Here is a 22,562-nt window from a genome sequence, read left to right as displayed (position 1 = left end):
GCCGTTTGAAAGCCCCTTTACCCACCATAAAGGGAAATGTGCCTTCGCTGGTTTATTTTGGAGTCGGTGGATCGAGTTTTTGATTGCAAATTCACACGCACATTATTCCTTTTGTGTGTTTTTTGTGCACATATCAATTTAGCTTTGTCTGCACGATACATTTTGTATCATTTCAGGCTTTGGGACAAAAGGTATAATATTCCGCTAAAAGATTTAATAGTGGGCTTGTCTGTCCGCAGGATGGCGTCTCGATTTTATGTGTCTAACTTCTGAGCCTGGGGTGGCCTGGGACGCCACAAAATGAGTTTAAATATTTCTGTCAATGATGGTATAAAGAAACGTTTATGGAGAGTGGATGGTATGGTATACCTCCTTTATATATGCAACACATGCGTTCTTAGTGACTTTTATTATAAGATAAACATAAGAAGACACTGTTTTGGGTCGGAACGGCATTTCTGCGCCTGGGTTACCTCGTCCTTGCCAATATAGGTGGTATTACGTTTTAATTCGTGCATTAATGGAAAGGACAGCTACAGTCTGAATTTCTTACTTTGTTGAGCTATTTTTAGTACATAGCAGCCATTGAATATCTCCTTCTTCTTAAAATGGGATCTTGTCCAAATATCTGAGTAAATTCAGTGTATTTACATAATATGTGAAAGTCAGTGGCAAAGAGAGGAAAACAGGTTCTGATGCTTTTTTCTACTAGAAACCGAATTAAAATATCTCTGCTATAACACAACTGGTGTTGGGGGGCTGGGGGAATAATTAATATCTTGGCGATAACTTGAGTATGTACAGCTCAATTCTTATGAGAAAGAACACGAAGGCACCTTTAAATGCTGTGCTAATTGCTAACTCCCTGCTGTGGCACAAGTATTTGTAAAAGCAGGGATGTCTGTTACACTAAACTGGCAGTCGGCAGACAGCTCTCCGCTTCCTCCCTCCGAATCCTTATTGCGCCTCGTTATTTCGAGGCTGCAACCCCCTTTACATGCCAAGCAGTGGGTGGGCTCTTGGGGTTTCTCTACTGTTCACCCCACCCGTGCCTTCTGCCACAAAAAGAAAAAAAATGAAATCAGGGAGCAGTTCAGTCGAGGCGTCGTTGCCGTTTGTGTGGACTTGTTTACTATCCTTTGCTGGGAGGGGGGTTAATCTCCCCCCAATATAACACAAAATTTAAAACAGAATTAGAAGAATGAGATGCCCCCCCCCCCCAAAAAAAAAAAAGTTTACAATTTTTAGATGCTGCACGGTGTTATTTTTTAATTTTTTAAAGACATTCAGATGTAGTTTTTTTTTTGTCTAGATAGCACATTTGTCAAGGCAGTCTGGCCTACTGTTTTTACAAGATTGGTTAGTACCTTACTCAAAGGTAAAACAGCAAGCCTTCTTTCTCCTTCTGGGGCTTGAAGCAGCAACCTTCTGTTAAGTCAGTGTCCATAACCTCACTTCTGTAGTTAACATGTAGGGTTTATTTTCATGGAGTTCTTTTGGTATTCATAGGTTACTTCAAGGTCGTACTGCTCTGGTGTGTGTTATGTTAGCTGATGTGAACGCCGCTTCGCACGTGTGCATTACTGATGCCGTTTATCCTTGTTAAAGAATCGTCATTAGCATCGCGCCATGGTAATTACACTCACCCCCCTCTCCATCTCCCCAGCACACGTAGAGGTTTGCTGGCGATTGGCACTGCCTGTCCTGCCTTCCTCCAGATGTTGACTGATCCCTCCTGTTCCTCTCTGCCGTTACTATAGCTCTGTGGAGATTTTAATTATTGACGCAACTGCAGCACGCAGCGGCTGTGCTGTCGGGTGCGTTTTAAGTCTTTTATTTGCTTCTATTTATGGATTCAGCCGTGAGTGTAGGACAGGAATATGTCCAAAAGAAAGTTGAGTAATAGAAGTTGCTATTTTCTCTGACTAGTGGTTTGCTTTGGGGTTTTAAGGGCATTTGGGCTTTAGCCCTTGGGCTAGTCATTGTGGTGCTTCTTGCAGTGGAGGAGTGTTCATATCGCGATGGGTGTAGCTCAGCTGCTCAAGTGACGCTATATTGATGTCAGGGGATGGCATATAACTCCCATTGTATTTATGTTTTTTAAAGCCGCTCCTTGATCCATAGTAACGATCCATAATCATGGTGAAATCTGAACATCTTAATTGTTATTCGACTAGAAGACTTTGATATGAAAACTGTAACTTCTGCTGCGTAATAAATGCTTTGCTTTTAAAAAGGCTGTCGGACTAGGAAGTGGTTTTAGGAAGCATGTATGACATTTTGGGTTTCTGCCCTTTAAAACAAAAAATGTGTCCATCCTCCCTCAATAAATGATATAGAAGTATGGTGCAAATTAACATGTTCCAAAATAACATCTTTTTTTTTTTTTCCTGGTGGCGAACCATTCTGTGCAGTCAGTGATTCTCAAGAGCTGGGGAATCGTTCCTAAGGTCTGTTTCATTCTCCTTTAGGGTTAGAAACATTGCGATTCTGTGTTTAAATATGTGGCACATTTCAGTATCTTTGATTAGTTGTTGGAATGAAGATTTTAAAAATATCTGAATGATGGAAAAACAAAGAACAAGCTGGCTTCTGGCAAAAGAAGCTGGCGCAGATGGGTATTTTAGTCCCTCACAACGATATTTATACAACGATGACAAAATGCTCTTAGGTATTTTTAAAAGCCTTTCATCTGTGCTTTTATTTAACATGTGATTTTCATGATCACACTGTAGAAATATAAAATACAGCACGGATTTGTTTGCCCACTGTCCAGTGTTGCATGTTGTATAGCACGGGAAATTAACAATAACAATTATATAAATATCTTTAGACAATTCATTCGTAGCATGTCTGGGATAGTACAGCATTGTGTCTCACTTATCGCACTTCTCTTTTATTTGCTATATTGGTACACTGTTCTGTGAATCATAATGCATTATGGGAAATAGTCTTTGCGCATTCAGCATGTTAATAAAATATGAACTGAAATCTGCTGGCTTGTGGTTGATGGTACCCTGTCTTCTTCCAAGTGACTTTTTTTCCCCGCCTGTTTAAGTAGTTTCTGTTTTGTATGGTGATAAAAAATGTACAGGAAGAGATATGAAATCTAACTTGGACCGTCTTCGTCGTCTCATCTGTCATTATCCGCTGTGTTTGTTGGCAACACAATTCTGCCATTATGCTGAGAAATATATCCTGCAAATATGCTGTCTAAAACCGCATCCTAGCCCTTCTGCATCAAGACGGCAGGGAAGGCGAATAAAAAAAAAACAACGAACTGCCAGGTATGGAAGATGGGAATCGTAGCTAACAGGTGTGAGGGGTTTTTGTCTTATTAGGAACGCTGCAATATTTTACACAGCTGCGCTGGATCCGCATTTCGGCTCCTTTAATGGCAATAAAAGCACCGTTATCTGCGAACTGCACCATCCGCAGCGGAAAACTGCAGCAAAATAATAAATTAAGGTGTAGTCTACTTAATAAACACAACCTTTGAAACAGGCCTGTCTGTGTTTTGTGGGTTAGTTGTTAGTGCGTGTTTATTTGTGTGTTTACTCACGTGCAGGCACACGTGCCAACGTGTCATTTCTTAAACCTGCTTTGTCTGCCAGATGCCTGACCTGCTTTGATCTGCAGACCCAGCAGGATGTTCTCCATTTAACATCGTGTTTCACCCATTCCTTCTTCAAAATTGTGGATCTACTGCCATGTCCTTCTAACTGTTAGTTCTAAATGTTATTTGCACATCGTTAACGTTGGTGTTTTGGAGAAGAAAGGGAGTTTTGTTTAAACTTGCCAGTACCGCATGTAATAAAACTGTAAAAAAAATGTAAATAAGCATTGTATGAAATTTTCGTTAAAATGAAGTAAATGCTTAGTCTGTAAAGAAAAGCACAGGCGTGACATTACTGGTTCAGGTCCTGTCAGGTGTCCTAATTACTTCAGGTATTAAACTGTGCGATGTACAGCGATAACCGTCTCCTATCATAGTCAGTGTCACTGGAGGTAGGGGGTTGGCTCTGGATTCTGTAATGCAAAGCATGAGGCCTTTGTGCACCTTGGATGGGATGTAGGTCAGTTTCATACACTCTGGGCAATTTAGAGGCTATTTTGGCTTAACTGCATGTCTGTGGTTAGGCTGAGGAAAGGATCTATACAGCACATAGAGGACATGCAAGATCCACATACAGCACAGAGGTGTGACTGGAACCCCCAGCCTGAGAGGTATGAGGTCATCATGTTGCCTCAGTAATGTCTGACAGCATGATTTGATGGCTTGTAATCTAGCTTGGATCAATGTTTCAAGAAGAATTCGGTATTCATGATGAACATAGTATGAAGAGAAGCTTCAGAATAGAATTTTGTTACTGCGTGATTAAATCTGCAGCGATTGCGAGATGGTTTCCCGTCACACTGTCAGACGGACATGCTTACTGTTAATCCAGTGGCTGTGTTTGTGTGCAAGTTCTTCAGCAAGGGTTTACCTCGTTTACCTTGTATTTGTATGTCGTGTGACAAACAGAAAGCTGAAACCTTACAGTACCCAGAAAAAAAGCTTTTAAAAATACCTGGGACGTGTGTCCTGTAGATTTGTGTGCTTAGTAAATTCTGCATTTTCCACTAAGTCAGTCCTTTGGTGGAACTTGGTGGTTCTCAGGGTGATCTGGGGAAATATAGATGTTCTGTCTAAAATCAAGATTATGAGAACATTAGTTGAAAATACAATACGATTACTGTGTTGAGATTGAGTCACTTTCATTGTATTTACTGGATGCCCTTTGTACTGGGGACATGGAGACACAGAGGTTAGTGTCGTGACAGAAAGGAGGTTGTGACCTCACCACTCTGACACACAGAGAAACCCCCTTTGTCCTTTGCCCTCTAACATCTTATGTGGAATGGGGGGGGCAGTAGTTCCCTGAAGCTCTTCCTCCAGATGCTTGTTGTTAAGTCTGAAATGGTCCACACTGAGTTCAGCTGACAGTGAGACCCGGAGCTCCAAGCTTTTCTAAACGTAATACTCCTGTGCTTTCAACCCGCTCCGCCCCGAGAAGAGTTTAAGTGACACAACCGTAAGCTTTTCAAGAACAGAGACACACGGAACTGTGGGCTTTACTTGAAATTCTCGGGTTGTCCATTTTGTTGACAGTCATTTGTTTGAAGACGATCTCCATGCTGTCCCAGTCCTTCCATTTGATGGTTAGCACTGTGCCGGGCAGGTGCACCCTGGGTAATGTGGCTAAGCCCTGCTTTTGTGGTGAGAGTTTGGATCTTTGAGGACGAGTGATCTGCACAAACGCAGGCAGCCCTGAACATCTCAGGCCCCACAGGCAGGCACTCCATCCGTTCCCCCATCTTCCTCTTGCCCTCTTTCTTTCACCCCCCTCCCTCCCTTTTTGGTTGCCATGGTTCTGCATCTGAGGACTGATTTGGAAGAGGTCTAGCATGTAGAAATATTCCACAGTTGCCTCCTGGAGCAGGAGAGCGATGCCTGGAACCCAGTGAGGTGGGGGTTGGACCTCCCACAGATGCTGCTTTGATTTTTCGCACACAGGGAGCCCTGTCTCTATCTGCATCGGAGTCTCTTTGTGGCACAGCTGGCTGGGATGCACGGCGTATAATTACCATGTTGATGCAAATGCAATAATATGATATTAGGTATCGGATCTAGCTTGAGAGAGTTCAGAGGAATAACAGGGGGATGCTCAGCTTCAGCAGAACCAGTGTCAGCCTCCCATTTCGAAACCGTCTCCTTATTCACAGCTTGTCTTGTAGATGGAGATTTGATAAGTGGTCTTGCTATCGTACTGAGTGAATTGTCGATGCTGGTGTAGGTACTCTGAGGTCTGGTATGACATGATAAGAGAATAGCTATGTTATATTAAAGACTGTGAAAGTATTTGTGCATTTTTCCATGAATTGAGGTACATCTGCACATTATCGCTGTGAAAACTGCATAGCTTCAATGCATCCAGTGACTTTAAAATGCAAAACTGGGTTTTGATGTTCTTGGTGTGTTGGAAATGAGGGCGTTTTGTTTGTACTAGAGAGAGTTTTATCAATAACACGTTTGAAGGGGACTAACCAGCTATGTGGCAACGTAGGGGCTTGGTGGGTAGTTAGTATATACTCACGGGTTACCTATGATGTAACCTACGGGTTTTACAGGTATTTTTCTGATACCAGTGAAATGAGGAAACTCCAGTAATGCAACTTCCAGGTCCGCTGGTAAGCGGCTTCTAACAATGTATAGGTGAGGAGGGGAGATTTTGCATACTAGACTTCCCATGCCAGTATACCTGCAGCACTCAGTGGCAGAAAGTCGCTGCCTCAGGGGTGGCAGTGCTACGTCTGCAATATCTATATTTCTGCTAATCCTGGAAACCATCTGCTAGCCAGATAGCCAACTTATTTGTTAAAGGCTTGATGTCTTGTTCACTTTAGCGTATTAGTGCGTCGTGTCGGGCCCTTAACAGGAGGCTGATAGTGTGTCTGCTTTCCTACTAGCCTCACTCAGCTATCTGGTTTAACCCACTGGGAGTATTATAGAAATTCCCTTTCTCGCTATGCAATCGGATTTCAACAAAGAGACCAACAAAAGCACAAGTGTGTACTATGTCCTCAGAACCCCCCCCCTCCCCCCCCAGGAGTGACATGTGTAGAAGTCTTGCATCTGTCACGTTCAACGGTCACTATAGTGTAATGGCTCCCCCCAAAGTCAATACTGTGCTATTGCTGTGTCATTTTAATAACTTGAATTGCTAACTATGAATAGGCTTTACTCTGTCTTACTGATCTTTTCATTCCTGAAATGTGGTCTTGGTAGCATAGCCTGCGGGAATGGAACAGGCCCAGATGTAATTAAATTTGATCGAAAATATTTAATCTTTTACTTTCATTAATGGAGTATGCAAATGAATCGAAGACATCTTTGCTGCGTCGAGCTTAATTCCATTTCTGCTGGGGGGGGGGGGGGGGGTTAGACTTAGGAGAGGGTGGGGAGACAAAGATAAAAAGCTGAAATAATTGGAATTATTTTCCACAGAGTGGGTTGTTGGACGTCCTCTGTGGTCTTCAGTGAGCCTGTCTTAAACAGGCCCCCCCCCCCCGGAGATGTGTAATCCAGAAGACCAGGTAGTCACCAATTCATGCTGTATTGCTTAGCGACACTGGCATGAATTCCTGGCGGACTGGGATGTTGGGATGAACCGGTACTCCCCCCCCAACCACCACCCCCCACCCCCCCCCGCTCCCGTCTTGGTCCAATCTACTGCCTCGGCACAGCAGCCCCTAGAAATCCACCCCAGCAAGTGACTCAACCCAGATCGGAGTGTTGAGCTGCTTGATCGTAAAGTTGCTGCACCAGTCTGACCGAAACACGGACCCTGCCAGCCACGCTCACATCCTTCGGTTAAACGCTGGGGAACTGAGGCTTGAACCGACCTTAAATTTAAATGTAGATCCTCCAGAAGTGGTACAAGCGTACATGTGCCAAGTCTCGCTCTTCCTGTACATGTCTGCTGCATGTGGCGCTCAGATGAAATGGGGGCGTTCCCACCCGCACGGCTAAGTCCAGACAGAACAGCATTTTCATTCCACTGCTAAAAGGGTCACTGTACTTTCTGAAACATCTATTAATTCGCTCCATAACCTCTCACATGCTACAGTATGTTATTGCTTACAGATGTTGCCCCCCCCCTCCGTACCCCGCCCTGATGTGGATATAGGCACATAAGTGTTTGTGTAGGTGCTGCTTAGTCTAGGAGCGATAGCGGTTTGGGGAGAGGTGCAGAAAATCTCAATAGCTTGACTTTATTTGGTCATGTCTTGAAGCCCAGGTGAAACGTTATTATTTTTCTTTCTGTAAGATTTCCAGCAGTCATGTGAAGGTAGTTCAGCTGGAATTTAGGTAGGCAGATGCACTGTAAACACTCCACCCTTATCTGGTTGGAGGTTAGGCTCTACCTGAAGAACTGGCCTTATAACTGCTAGTTTATTTATTTATTTTGTTTACAGGCTTTTAGTCAAAGGTTTGTTTATTAATTTTTTTTTATCCCAGACTCCATGTAAAGGCCTTGGGTAGCCGGTGTGGGATGTGAGCGGTGCAGGCCCCCTCCGTGATTGCCACGTGGAGAAACTCACAGCTGTGTGTCCTCCTCCCCCAGCTGGAAGCTGTTCTCCTCGCGTTCGGCACTCAGACAACACAAGGCCCCTGTCTCGTTGTTTTGGAGGGAGAGGAGCAGCGCTTGCTGCGATGAGCAGACGTGTCAGGGGCTGGATTAATGGTGGTAGCGGGAAGGAGGGGGGCGGCTTCTGTTCTGGAAAAGCAATACTGAACCGTGACGCGGTTATGGCAACACATTCAAGGTGTGTCCTGTCACACGGCAGCATCGCGAAAAGTGTAGCTACATACAGTAGGTGTTGGTTAGGTGATCAGAGCTAGAAGGAGCTGGTATTTTTGGATGGCATACTTTTTATAAAAAAATATGAATGCAATCCTGGATTGATTATGATTGAATAATATGTGACACATATTCAAAACGTTGACTAAGCATTGTCCTTCCTTTCCCAACAGGATTGAGGTGGTCACTGAGCCAACCAGACTCATAATCATACAACGACACACAGCTAACAACCTACGAATAGTAATTTACCTTTTACCTCAGGCTGATCAGTCATCCTTTCCATATATTCTGTCAGGCTTTCCATTCTTAAGAACTAGTAGCATTTACGTAAACACAGTTTGATTTACTTGCTCTTGCATTTGAGTAATTTTAATTAAGAGGTACGGGTGTTGTCCGTGAATGTGGTGTCATATTTGGGAAGCTCGTGGCCTGCAGGCATGGACTGTTCCCTGGGGAAGGGCACTTGTGAGGGTCTCCAATAAGTGTATTTAAGAGTATACATGCATATTGAAGCTCTTCTGAAGTTCTCTGTCTGCTAATTCTTAGCATAGACTCACTTTATAGATCTGTAAAAGTTTAACTCTCGTTGGCTGGTGTTCTGCTTTTAAAAGGTGTGGTTTATCTTGGCAGACTTCTGCTTCGAGCGAAGGGGAAGTCATTTGACAATCTGTTGACTGGATCCTCAAACGTTAAAATGAATCCAATCTAAAATATCACACCTGCATCGTGAACAACAAGCCTCCACAAACTGCACGGTTGTGATGGTTTCCGTTTATCTGAGTCACATGTTGCCGGGTCAGGGGCTCCATGCCATTCAGAGTTGGGCTCGTTCCCGCAGTTTCTCAGTAGTTTGTGTGATTGGAATAATGTGCTCTGGGAAAAGCTGTAAGAGGTTTCGTTCTATTTATAGTGAAGAGAGTTTTTCAGGGAATTAACGGGCAGAGCGATGTTGCAAGTGCAGCGGCTTTGTTGTGTCAGGCCTCGTCACCCGCTGGCCTCTCGCGTTCCCAGTTCCTACCCCAGCTGGGAACGGCGGCTCCCACTCGCGCCGTGCAGGTAGCGAGGGAGAGAGAGAAGCTCGGGGCTGGCCTCCCCCACGGCTGGCCTCCCCCACGGCTGGCCTCCCCCATGGCTGGCCTCCCCCACGGCTCACTCTGCTCACTATCCACGCACTGGACTTCGTGTTTGCTTGAGGCCTGAGGCCCATGCAACCAGCACAGTTTACTTCTGGACGAGCCCAAGCAAGCAGCAGGCTGCCCTTGCATAGTGATGTGACTCATTACTGCCTTTATTCTATGGTGAACTGAATGGAGGGGGGGGGCAGGGGTGACCTTCTTGGGTTTACTGTCACTGATTATCAACACTCAACCTAATGAAGGTCTTTATGCTGGTTTGTTTATCGAGAGAGTTTAGCTCCGCCCAGGTTCCCTTTTGTTCGCTGTTGCCCCGCTGTGATTTACACCCCAATCCCTTCCCAGCTCGGTGGGCAGAGGCTCAGTCAGAGAAGCAGGATTAGCCGGCCCCCCCCGCGCTGATACCCGCGATTTATGGCCCGTAGAGCTGTCCGCATCGCCACAACGGGGTCTCTGTGCCTTTACTTTGATTTACACTGTGCTTCCCCAGATGCTGGGGGAGGGGGGCAAACCGGTGCAGGCAGAGAGGTCAGAGGTCACCACCACGGGCCCTCTGTGCAGATCCAGAGAAGAATGGGATTCAGGATGGAAAGACAACATGCCATCTGTTAATGAATTATTTTAATCTGAGATTCTTCTTGATGAATTATTCAAGTTGTCATCAAAAGTAGTTTCCTTCCTCCCATCCATCTCTCGGCCTGTTTCTCCCTTCACGCGCGCGTGTGCGATTTCCTCCGGGTGACACGAATGCCAAATGGCACGACACACGCGGTGGTGTACATGTGTGTGTGAGAGAGATTTTCCATCTGTGTCTCGATTAATTCTGTTACTTTGCTACCGGAGTGTCTAACTCCTCTCTGTTACAAGGCCAATTAATATGCATTTTACCTGTAACTCTGAGCAGATCCCTTAAATATTCTTTTAACTCAGAAGGCTCCTTTTTTAGTATTTTTTCACTCATGGTGGAATTATCGAAGAGTAATGGTGCTCGTTGAAATGTGATTACTGGTCTAATGTAAGATTAACAATATCTGGCAACAAACCGCGACACCTACATGGACAGAGCAAGATGAGTAAATGCCAAATACGCTGCATCCTTCCCCTCTGTAGTAAAACTTAGGGCTGTCAAAATTAGCACATTAATCATTGCGATTAAAATATTTTACGTGTTAAATTAATGTAATTAACACTGCTGCGCTTTGTTTACTTCCTGTGTCGGGGCTAAAACTATAACACTGATGCCATGAAATTCTTTCTAGCCGGAGGCAATAGACCTTGGCGACCGACGTCATTGCGCAGTGCATTGTGGGGCAGATGATGTCATCGCGCAGTACATTATGGGGCGGAACCGCTATATTGTGTAGCCACAAACCAAAATAAACCGGCAGACTTGTCTTTGTGCTATTCATTGTACTGCGCACTCTTTGCAAGCATCTTTAAAGTTTGTCAGAAAGAAATGACATTGTACAGAGACAAACTCCTACCTGACAGCAAAGTTCTCTGATTAAAGATGCTATTAAACAACGGTGTCATAAATTTACATACGTTGTGATTAATCTACATTAATTTTGTTATTGTTTTTATATTTAAATATGCATTGACAAGCTTAATCGTGACAGGTTTTTAATCACGATTAATTCAGTGCAACATGCGATTAATTTGTTTATTTTTTTAATCGATCAACAGCCCTAGTAAAATTATAATGCTACATTTAGAACCTTTTTCTTTTTTTTAAACAGATTCACCCAGGTCACATATAATGAGGCAATGGGCCTTGAGTTTGACACACTTGCATTTACTACAGTAATACTAGTAATTTTTCTGATGCCGTTCCTCTCAGGAAAGGACGTTTCAGTGGATGACAGGTTCTGCCGGTTTGAAAATTAAATCTTTAACTGCTGTCTGTGTTACATTTGTTCCATTTTCCAAGATGGCAGTTGAAGGTAGGAGAGGTTGTCCTGTTGGGTGCGCGGCCGTTGGCTCGGGTGTCGTCTAACAGCTGCAAGCCCTTGAACCGAAACATCCCGGGGGGGGGAGGGGGGGTTGGCAGGTTCGCCACTGTTCGCTAAAGGACTGCCTCGCCGCGTGTGGACCAGCAGCCATGGCGAAACACAGTTGCACCCACCAGTTCAGCGTTCAAACCCCTTGTCTGTGCCGTGAGCCGTTCGTCTCGATCTTGTACATCGACTGACTTTACCCAAAGAATGGATTTTTAAACTAACGATTGGTGCTAAACCTGGGGAGCAGGTGCTTGTGACCTGCAGTTTGACATCGTGGACCACATGCAGTTTCCACCCAATACTTCTCCACTAAGGAAAGCTGTCAGTGATGGTGCTCCTGGACCATCAACAGTGTCTGCATGGTCCTCATTGTCTTTGTAGTTTGATATTGGGGGGGGAGGACTTCATAATTTTAATGCAAAGGACTGGGGGTGGGATTAATGAAGCCAAATTATGGTACATGTCCCCCACTGGCACCTACACCACCCATTATATTCCACACTAGGCTGTGCATCATGGGAATAGTGGCAGATTAGCCTGAATTAAGAATTAAAAATTAGTTTTTTTTTTGCCACCTGTGTTCCGTAAAGTTTAAACAACCATTTACTCAAATTAGACATGCAAAAGCTGTTTCCACGGTGACTGTAACTGACGCGACGTTCTGTGAGGTCTCCTTCACGCGCCCGGACTTGTCTGATGTTCCGTTGGCCGTTTTTTATCTACGTTTCCTTTCCCTGTAAGTTTACGGCCGGACGTGTGATTTATCGCCGCTGCAGATGGGCAGAGGTGCAGATGCCGTCCGTTCCTGTCAGCACTGCATATTTAAGGGCCAAACTGCATGCGACAACCTAAGCAGCCGCCGCTTCCCGCAGCAGAGAGACGCATTAGGCTTTGCGGAGAAAGCCGATTGTCAGGCCTGTGATCCTTTCGCTCAGAGACTCACACACACACATATACACACACACACCCTCCCCACCTCACAACCAGCAGCACTTTGATCTTCGGCCCAGTCGTCTGTCCTGTTCTTATTTACTTATTCATTCATATTCACACACACACACCCCCCCCCCAATTTTGTCACGCCCTGCTTCCGAGGTCCGGGGGTAATAACAGCTGAGCGGAATGGAGGATAAAGGTTTGGGCCCGGATTCGGAATATCAGCGTCTTGCAGACTGAGCCAGGTTTGGCTCTGGAGGGCTACGGATGGGGGGTGGGGGGGTGACGCTCTGCCACCCCCCCCACCCCCAACAAAGAGCCACTTCATCCCTCTTCGTGCCCAATCGCTGGGAGGAATATAAATTTCAAAACTCATTTAGAAAAACGTGCCCATTAACGACTCTGTGGGGATCTTTGTGGCAGAGAGCCGAGGGACCGTCACGAAAAGATCTGGACCGGAGGGGGAAGCTGTGTTTTAAAGCCGTACCCTCTGCAATGCGGGGGGGGGGGGGGGGGGGGCGCTGGATGTGAGTGGCTTGAGTTGGAAGATGCTGGGTTCATTTAGGGTGAGCTGTGAGTTCAGTCTTGGCAGACATGCAATGGATCGGCGGCGATACAAAGTCTGTTACACACAAGTCAACACCGCTCAGTCGTGTGTGTGTGTGTGTGTGCGTGTGTGTGTGTGTGTATGTGTGTGTGTGTGTGTGTGTATGTGTGTGTGTGCGTGTGCGTGTGTGTGTGGGTGGGAGGAGTGGGGTGCTTCTTTGTATACATGTTCATTTACTGATGGACGTGACGCCGATCTCTGGTGCTTGTATCCCTGCGCCCGTTCATTAAGCCATGCACCGGCAGGGCTGGGCTGTGGGGCTGACAGCTTGTCCCTTTGTGGGTCTGTTCAGCTGGCTGCTTGAGGGAGGGGGGTCACCAGCTGTCTGTGTTTATTACATCACTGTGCTGATTGACTATCGGGGAAGTGACGGTCACCTCCCCCATACTGAGATACGGGGTGCGCTGCCGTGATCCTGGGGCCCCCATCCTCTGTCTGTAGTTTTAGTTCACCATGTTTCAGGAAGAATACACTCACCGATCAGAGCTGGTATTCATTTGCGTCCCCCCCCCAACTTCATTATAAATTCAGTATATGGGTTACAGTGTAATGCAGAGATTATTTCTCCTCTTTACCACTGGACTCCATGCTTTAATGTGGTAGTTTTATCTCCCTACAGCAGATGAACTGCAGTATATTGTAGTTCTAAATCTCTTCTGCTGGAAGATTCACACCATGCTGCACCCATCCCTTAAGCCCCCGCCAGTTGTGGGACAAATCCTTCAGAAAGGGGTCAACCGGCCCGACGTGCAGGATGGGGAGAGAGACACGCATGTAACCTGCCGTGTACACGCGTGTGCAGCCACGCCCTGTGGATTACCAGCCAAGGGTGGAATGTCAGAAACAGGAGACCAAAATATGAGAATCTGGACAGTTTGAGACAGTTTGATTTCCCCCCCCCTCCGGTTCTGTCGTCATGACGGCACAGATGCGTGTCTCTGCTCCAGTGTGGCTGATGCTCTTTGCCACTTGTAGGATTCAACGTAGGATTTAAAAAAAATAATGGTCTTGGTCATGTTTACCAGGCATCAGTCGATGTTAGTTTACTGAGGTTGAACGTAACCAAAATGGTTCTGTTTCCCGTGTGTGTGTGTGTGTGTGTGTACCTATCCTTATGGGGACACAATGTCCCCATAACATGATAAATATCTGTTTTTTCCCTTTATTTTATAAAAATCAGTGACTGCTATGAAAAAACTAAAAATGGGTGCCGGGTGGGGGTTAAGGTTGTCATAGTTAGCGTTAGCATTTTTCCCATAGAAGTGAATGAGCGGGCCCCATAAGGATAGGTATACCCTACGTGTGTGTGTGTGTGTGTGTGTGTGGCAGTGGTGTGGGGGTAGTGCTTCGTTCATTTAGTGCACAAGTTCCAGACTGCCGAACGTGCAAAACGTGGAATTGCAGTTCATTAGCGTTTACGAGCTCCAAGCAGGACGTGCGGCACATTCTTTTTTATTAGGCTCACGCTTTGAAATCTGGCACAGATTTGACAATAAAGCTGACGTCATAAAGGAGGTATGTTATGTCACGGGGGGGGGGGTGAAGAAAATGTGCCCCCCCCTTCCCCAGTTAAGCTGAAACACGCCTTGAGTTCTTGCCTTAAATGTCTGTAAGTTTGCCTCATTCTGGGCCCAAACGTGTAGGTGGATAATTGATTCATTACGTCCTCGTCCAGTCATGCTGCCCGGTGGATGCATTCAGCTCCCTGACTTTTGTCTTTCAAATACTTTTCTCCCAACCCTTGGTGTCTTTATAGAACTAGAGCCCTTTCTGGATAATTGCAGCAATTCTGAGGAATTCTTCTTCAGTGTAAATGGCGTGGGGGCCCTGGCTTGGCCGATTGCTTTGTGTGATAGTTTGTTGCAGCTTCGGGGTGGGTCTCCTTTAGGTAGGTTTGTGTTGGACAGTCAGAAAGGTGCCTTTTTGTCATGGGCGAGCGGGAGCTTTCAGCTCGTCACACACACACCAGTGCACCACATTTCTGTCCTCTTTGATTGGCTATTCCTAACCCTTCTGTCACGCTCTGTGGGTTGGTGCGGGGGGGGGGGGGGGGGGGTCTAGCGTGGTGCCCTGCTGCACTTTCTGGATGCGTCGGTCCGGCCCACCTGTCCGGTGTCACATGCTGTCTCGACGCTGACCTCGCTTTTCAAGACACAAATAAACTCCTCCTCCTCGCCTCCCCTCCCCCACCAACCCCCCAAGGTTTGGTAATCAGGTGGTTCGGTTGCCCAGATCACAATGGAGGCAGGTGATGCTGGCTTACCAAACATGGATTTTTACTCCATGACTCTGTTGAGCATGATTGCTGGAATTGAAAATGGCTGCTTGCCTTGCTACCATCTCACCAAATCCAAAATGTATGATTTCTTTTTGCTTCCCCTCGTCCCCCCATCGTGACGCGTAGCGCAGTCCACGGTTCATGTGATGATGAGCAGGGCGTGAAAATGCTGGCGGCGGAGCCGTGCGCCGGGCCCGTGGGCCGGCCGGATTTCCTGCCCGATCCTTTGGCTTTGTTCCCCGCCTGGCATTGTTCCTTTTGAAGCCGCGGCTGCCTTTTGTGGTTTCACCGACCCCGGCAGCTAAAGGGTTAATTTCAAGCGGTAGCGTGAGCAGTGGGCGAGGGGGGGGAGGGAAGAGAGGCTGGAGGGGGGAACCCACAGCTGTTGTAGTAGGCAGGGCCTGGCAGTCCAGGAAGCTTGCCTCTCCCTCTCTCTCCCTCTCTCTCTCTCCCTCTCTCTCTCTCTCTCTCTCCCTCTCCCTCTCTCTCTCGCGCTCTCATCTCCGCCACTGGAACAATGGGAGACATGGCAGCCTTTCCTGTCGGCGCAGCCACACAGTTTGCTGTAGGAGTGCGGCGGTAATTTCTGTGCGGCGTGCAGAAGGGCTGGGAGGCGGCTGGGAGGCGGCTGCGCGGCGCTAACAGGGACTGTTCTCTCGGCTTGGCCAGCGACTCGGCGTTAGAGCAGCCTGCTCTGCCCATGCTGGGAATCGCAGGTCTGGGCTTCCAGGACACTGCTGCCGGGGGAGCCGAGAGGATAACGATGCGGAGCTTGCAGGAGGAAGGACGTCGGCGTTAGAGGAAGGAAGGTACCGCTTGTTTCCATGAGCGTTGTGAAGTGGGGTGTCGCTGTACGTCCCCCGCGGTGTCGGTTTGGGCCCGGCCGCCGTGGTGTGTGTTACATTTATATCTGTGTGTTTAGGGAATTTACGGCCAGATTCCTGCTTCCAAGCTTGCTGGGCCTGTCAGGGTTTGATTGTGGTTGTGGCAGGCGGCATTTTGGGTAGGCAATCGGAGGGAGACGGGATGGCTCAGGGGCAGGGGGTCAGGAACCCCCCCCCCCCCCCCCCCAACACACATCGTCAGCACAGCCCCCCAAAGGGCTGGTCATAGAGCTTCTGCCCCTTAAGAATGGGGAGTGTGGGGGTCATAGCTAATTAAGGGTACATTTTCCACTGGGCTTCTTCCCACCTCATTAAGCACTCAACCCCCCCCATAAAGACAAATTTGCATCCTCTTGTCCTTGTTCGGTTCTGCTTCACAGCAGCATGGTTGCTGAAACCGGTAAACTCGCATATGATGTTCATGCTTTATCTGCTTATTTCGGTGCTAATCACATGGCCGGGTAACGCAGCATCCAGCATGCCTGAGGTTCCTTACATTCCTTTAAAATCTCTACATCAGCGTCTTTCCCTTTCATTTTGTCTGGGGATACTGTTTGGCCGCGGTGATCTGTGACTGAGTCTGTAAGAAGTGCTTGTACTGTATGCCCAGGTCAGTAAGATTTCCCCAGCTTTCGCTGTACCTTACTGGCCACGCCAGTGTTCCCCAGTTAGTTGCAGGATAGGAATGCGTGTTGCGTCGTATGACAGGTGTGTTGAGGGGCGGGGGGCAGGATCTGCTTGTACTTCCTGCCACTCCAAAACCGGATTGGCCCAAAGACTGCGCTCTGGTGAACCTGGTGACGGAAGAATGACTCTGAATCAATACGAACAGGAGTAACGAGAGACTCTGGCCCGGCAGCCGTGAGATCGGCCCTCTAACAGAAGTCCTGTGGATGTCGGGGATGCCAGAAGGACCCGCAAGTGGTCCTTGTGAGTGCCTGACTGAAAAAGAGCCCTCTTTCCATTAGGGTTAAACAGACTGTAAAAACAAAGAAGCTGCCACTTAGTACTGGATTTATAATTTGCTTTTGACTCTGCGGTCAGGGTCAGTTTAAAAACAGCCTCTGGTTTGGCTTGGATAGAATTTTCCTTGTAGAACTTTAGCTGCCTTGGAAATGCGGTTTATTTTCTAGATACTGTTCAGTCAGGAAGAATGATTAGATTAGTGAAACTCTGTATGTGCTGTGTATATATATATATAGCCTGAAGTATCTAGAAAGTGTGTTAAAGGGCATTTAGTCTAACGAAAAGGTTTGTTTTGAATTGTGTATCATTATCACTTCAGTTCCAAATTCGTATGGAAAGATGAGAAAGATTTTTAGTGACAAATTTTTTTTATTTATTTTTTTTTTTTATGATAGAAGCTGCAACTTGTGATTTTACCCCCATTTTGATAAATGTCAATCCAGAATTGTCATATGTAATTTCAAAGTATACATGTAAAATGTATCATGAGTTAGAAAAGACGTTAATCCGCTCTCAAGCACCACAACGATGTTTGTGGCCCATGATTTCATGCATTTGTACACTGATCAAACAAAATTTCGCACAGCTGTGCATTAACTCTGACACTGTGACTTTCACAGCTTTTAACTGAATCAAATTGTTTATAATAGAATCAACCAATCATTTCAAACTAATTATATTGACTAATTTGAACTTAATTTCTTAATCTGTGAAGTCTGAGGCATTTTGCCACCATTAGTTCTGGATGTCAGGGCTTCTGTATGAGATGCATCAAAGTTTAAAATGACAACCTTTCCCAGTACAATGTGTTAGAATTAGCTCCCTTAAAGTGGAGGTTTTAACTGTAATGTGACGTGGATGTAAATGTGCTGTTTCTCCCAGGCAGCTTTGTGAGGCATCTGAGGAATGGAAAAAGGTGCCTGTGTTTTGATATCAGTGCAGAAGGTGTTCCAAACTCTCTCTGCATGAATCCTCCCCCCGGCCCCTTGCCGGAACCCCCACCCCAGTGCATGGCACGCCTAAAGACTGAATGTGAGTGAATGTGCCTTGACTTCAGCTCCAGGTTGGTGTATTTCTGCCTCAGAACCCCTGAATGACCTTGTAGTTCTCCTCCTCTGACCTTCATTCCGTTCAGAACGCGCTGCGTTTTGCACATCAGCTGGACAGTGTTGGAGGGTCAGCAACAATCTTTTAAGTCAATTAAGTCTACTGTTCATTTTCCTTCTGTGGTGCCGTTCATCTGCATTTTTTTCTCTCCTAATTCTGGGCTTCTTGTGGCTCCCATGAACATTCATCCCGAGTCCCAGGGCCGTTAAAATGTCGCTGCTGTACGACTCGGCCCGGGGGGGGGGGGGGGTTGCCAGCCGGACAGACCCCCCCCCATGCAGCTGGGGGTGCTCCCAGGGAACAACGGCACTTGCACCTTCCTGATAATCTAATTTAGGGTCACTGTGATCTGAAGGGATCAACTCGCCCCAAAGCGATGGATAGTGTGGGTTTAACCCCGGAGCGGTTGGAGGTTCTGAGGAGGCTGACGTGACATGGCAAAATGGAAATATATTAAATTGCATTCTTGGGGTTTCAGTTTGTAATTAATTCCTTCATTTCTTTTTGTGTGGTTGAGTCCACCCTAGAGACTCAATCCTTTTTAACAGCAGTGTTTAAAGTAATTAGTGTGTTTGTTCCCATTATGAAATCAAATGAGTGAGTGAGTGTGTTTTTTTTATTTATTTTTGCTTTGTCTAATTAATTAGAATTTGTTTTTGCTGATGATGTGACAGTGGTATGGTTATGCAGTCTTGTGTCCCTCGGTGTCAGTAATGCTCTGCAGTCTTGTGTCCCTCGGTGTCAGTAATGCTCTGCAGTCTTGTGTCCCTCGGTGTCAGTAATGCTCTGCAGTCTTGTGTCCCTCGGTGTCAGTAATGCTCTGCAGTCTTGTGTCCCTCGGTGTCAGTAATGCTCTGCAGTCTTGTGTCCCTCGGTGTCAGTAATGCTCTGCAGTCTTGTGTCCCTCGGTGTCAGTAATGCTCTGCAGTCTTTTGTCCCTCGGTGTCAGTAATGCTCTGCAGTCTTGTGTCCCTCGGTGTCAGTAATGCTCTGCAGTCTTGTGTCTCTCGGTGTCAGTAATGCTCTGCAGTTTTGTGTCCCTCGGTGTCAGTAATGCTCTGCAGTCTTGTGTCCCTCGGTGTCAGTAATGCTATGCAGTCTTGTGTCCCTCGGTGTCAGTAATGCTCTGCAGTCTTGTGTCCCTCGGTGTCAATAATGCTCTGCAGTCTTGTGTCCCTCGGTGTCAGTAATGCTCTGCAGTCTTGTGTCCCTCGGTGTCAGTAATGCTCTGCAGTCTTGTGTCCCTCGGTGTCAGTAATGCTCTGCAGTCTTGTGTCCCTCTGTGTCAGTAATGCTCTGCAGTCTTGTGACCCTCGGTGTCAATAATGCTCTGCAGTCTTGTGTCCCTCAGTGTCAGTAATGCTCTGCAGTCTTGTCAGTATTATAGGTCACAATACATAGATGAATCATCCCTCTGCTGTTACATTTTACCTGTTTTTTGAGAAGCTCTTTATAGTGGATGGTGGTTCTGATTGGCCTTGTTAATGTAACACACTCTTCCATGATGGTCACGTCTGGTTGTCTCTCGTTGCTCTGTGTCACATTGTCGACAGGACACATGCTGGGCACTCTGGCCCCGGATCCCCTGCCGTGGAGTCCTGCTCGCTGTATCACACAGCAGCTCTGCTGAGTCAGAGCAAAGCAGGACCACACTGCTGCCTCATCAGGGCACGGAGGGTCTTTGAACTGGTGTCGAGGGCCAGTGGAGCCGTAATCACCTATGAGTTTATATAATAGCGGGGAGAAACTGTACAGTACAGCTGGGATGACATCATTCCGTCCATCAGTATAATTTTATCTGCGGCTTGTAGCTGATTTGAGGCTACATGCTACACAGACTTTGTGTTTGACCTTCTGTTTTCTCCAGCGTGGCGTTTCATTAAAAGGGGGGGAGGGGGGATAGACTAAACATGAAAGAGTGGCGTTAATGTTTGTCTGCTCCCTTGTTTGGCACATTGACTTCTGGCTTGATTTTGCAGTCTGTATGCAGTTGGCTGTTGTACGGATTCTGTCTGGTAAAACCTGGCACTTCACTGCGAAATGCAGGAAGGGATTTTGCGCCCTGTGGCCTGACAGGCTGGTTACCCCTCGGACAGCCCCTGTCCTTATCAGCTCGTAAGAGATTTTCATCATCACTGGAGAACCACACGGTTCAAGAAAGGAGAGCGGTGAGACAAATGTGAAAATTATCCTAATTTTTTTTCCTCTTCCCCTGCAGGTTGTTGCTCGTCAGACAGCGATTGCAGAGAGATTGGTTGAGGGTCGACATCACCACCTCCATCTGTTCCGTTCTGAGGAAAGCCAGGTGCAAAGGTATGGGGTCATTCTAACTGCTACACACACACACACACACACACACACAAGTGCAAGAGCTGCAACCAACCAAATTGTGCGTGACACGATGCTCTCAGTCATATAATAACAGGCAAAACGCACGTCCATTCATGAAAGCAAAGTGAGAAGTCTGTCGATAGCGCGAATGCCCTGATATCCAATGAATCAATAACCAGGCTGGTTTTCATCCTCGTAAGTCCATTTTATTTTACTCTGAAACTCAAGAAATATCAGGGGGAGTGGAATGGAATGGAAACCTTTCTGCTTTGTTGCCAGTGTTTGTTCAGGCCTGAGAATGGGCTGGATTGCCGAGTATTGATTGGCTAAAACGCTTCGCAAGCATTAGGCGACCTTTAATGTGTCTAAATCAGGACACCTCTTACCTGTTCCTACACTCCTGAGTCCTGCAAGGACATACCTCAGTCAAAAGTAACTATTTTTAGCAGTGCCCCCTTCCATTATGTTGATATAGTATTCGTTGTTTGTTTTATACCTTGTGACCACTAGTAGGCGCTGTATTCTTCAGAAGACCAAGACTGAGCATATTGACATTGATTCTTGGGACATGCCTTCTCTGGTCTGAAAACCCAGGATGGTTCTTAAAAGGTCCTGCGGCTTTGCTTAACTGCCTGATCGGGTCATCCTGATCGGGCCGCCAAATGCAGTGCCTGTGCCTGCCCCCCCACTGCTGGAACACACTCACCGTGCGAGCCCAAGCGTGATTTGCGCACTGTAATACCTGGGCTCCTGCAGTGGCTTGCGACTCATCCCCGGAACCCGGTACCGCCCCTCCCGCGTACATTTGGAGGAGCGTCACAGTGTGGTCCGCGTCTGCTGGAGGAGAGTTTCACCTTCATACCATCCTGTCCAGGCTCATTCTTACCGCCTCCTTCACCGAACAACCAGTAATGCCTGACGTGTCTAATTACTGCTACTACCTTAATTACTGCTGTTATTATTTATAATTAGGAAATCAGATCCAGGGAATATGTGACGTAAAATTTATTTAGGAAATATCTGGAAAATTACCTAATGGAAAGACATCTATAGCAGTAATAAAAATGCTCGCCCATAGGTGTGAAAATTCTCTAAAGAATAACTTATTTTTTCCTGTATCACACCCACTAGTGTTTTCCTTTTGCAGTTAGTCAGCAGTATATATCTACAGAAGCCGTGGTGGTTCCTGCTGAACTGCTCCTAAGTGCTTCTCCCACTGTGGGGCGTGGTCCCCCGGGGGGCCGCCAGATAATTGAGAGGAGGTCACACGACGGACTTCCAGGATCAGCCCCCCCTCCCGCAGGCACATTTTATTGTAAGGAATGGGCTGGCGGGATTCCTTGGCCAGTGCGTCTTCAGGCTCCTCCAGACAGAGGGTTTGAGAGCCGCTGGTCTAGAGAACTGTGTGACTGAACTGTTGGGAAAGATTCGGGTGGTGTTTAGGGTTAGGGGGGGTTAGGGTTAGGGGGGGTTAGGGTTAGGGTTAGGGGGGGACATGAACCACACTACAGTTCGGGCCCAAGTCCATCCAAAACTGAGAGAAGATCAGATTATTATGGTAATTAGATTATTACAGTAACAATGCAACACTATACATAAGGTGCCTTATTTCTGCTTTTCAACTCACTATCGTTTGTTTAATATTTCCTTTTATATATATATATATATATATATATATATATGTGTGTATATATGTGTGTGTGTGTGTGTGTGTGTGTGTGTGTTTCTGTGTGTGTGTGTGTGTGTGTGTGTGTGTGTACAGGATTGCCTTTCAAGGGCAGCCCAAGGGTATAGATTATTATTGTTAATTTCTCTTGTTCTGACACTTCTCTTGTTACTAGCTAAGTTGTATTTGTGTTAATATTGTATTGTATTTTTACTTTGTTGTCCTGGGCAGCACCTCTGAGTAAGC

At 46.6% G+C, this 22,562-nt stretch overlaps 1 protein-coding gene across 3 annotated transcripts in view; it reads left to right on the top strand.

The window, feature by feature from the left end:
- Window positions 1-22,562, top strand: part of LOC125723508 (nck-associated protein 5-like) — a 40,403-nt gene that overhangs the window by 1,357 nt on the left and 16,484 nt on the right. The window contains exons 1-2 of one of the 3 annotated variants that reach the window (XM_049000154.1): window positions 1,319-3,287; window positions 20,538-20,632. The gene's annotated coding sequence lies outside the window, so the exon portion shown is untranslated. Of the gene's footprint in view, window positions 1-1,318; window positions 3,288-15,773; window positions 16,172-20,537; window positions 20,633-22,562 lie in introns of those variants that run through there. The other 2 variants (XM_049000151.1, XM_049000152.1) reach the window with 2 other exon arrangements.

Source organism: Brienomyrus brachyistius, unplaced genomic scaffold (assembly GCF_023856365.1).
Source record: "Brienomyrus brachyistius isolate T26 unplaced genomic scaffold, BBRACH_0.4 scaffold50, whole genome shotgun sequence".
Lineage (NCBI taxonomy): Eukaryota > Metazoa > Chordata > Actinopteri > Osteoglossiformes > Mormyridae > Brienomyrus > Brienomyrus brachyistius.
The sequence above is the reverse complement of the archived record's forward strand: the minus strand, read 5'-3'. Positions and strand labels throughout refer to the sequence as shown.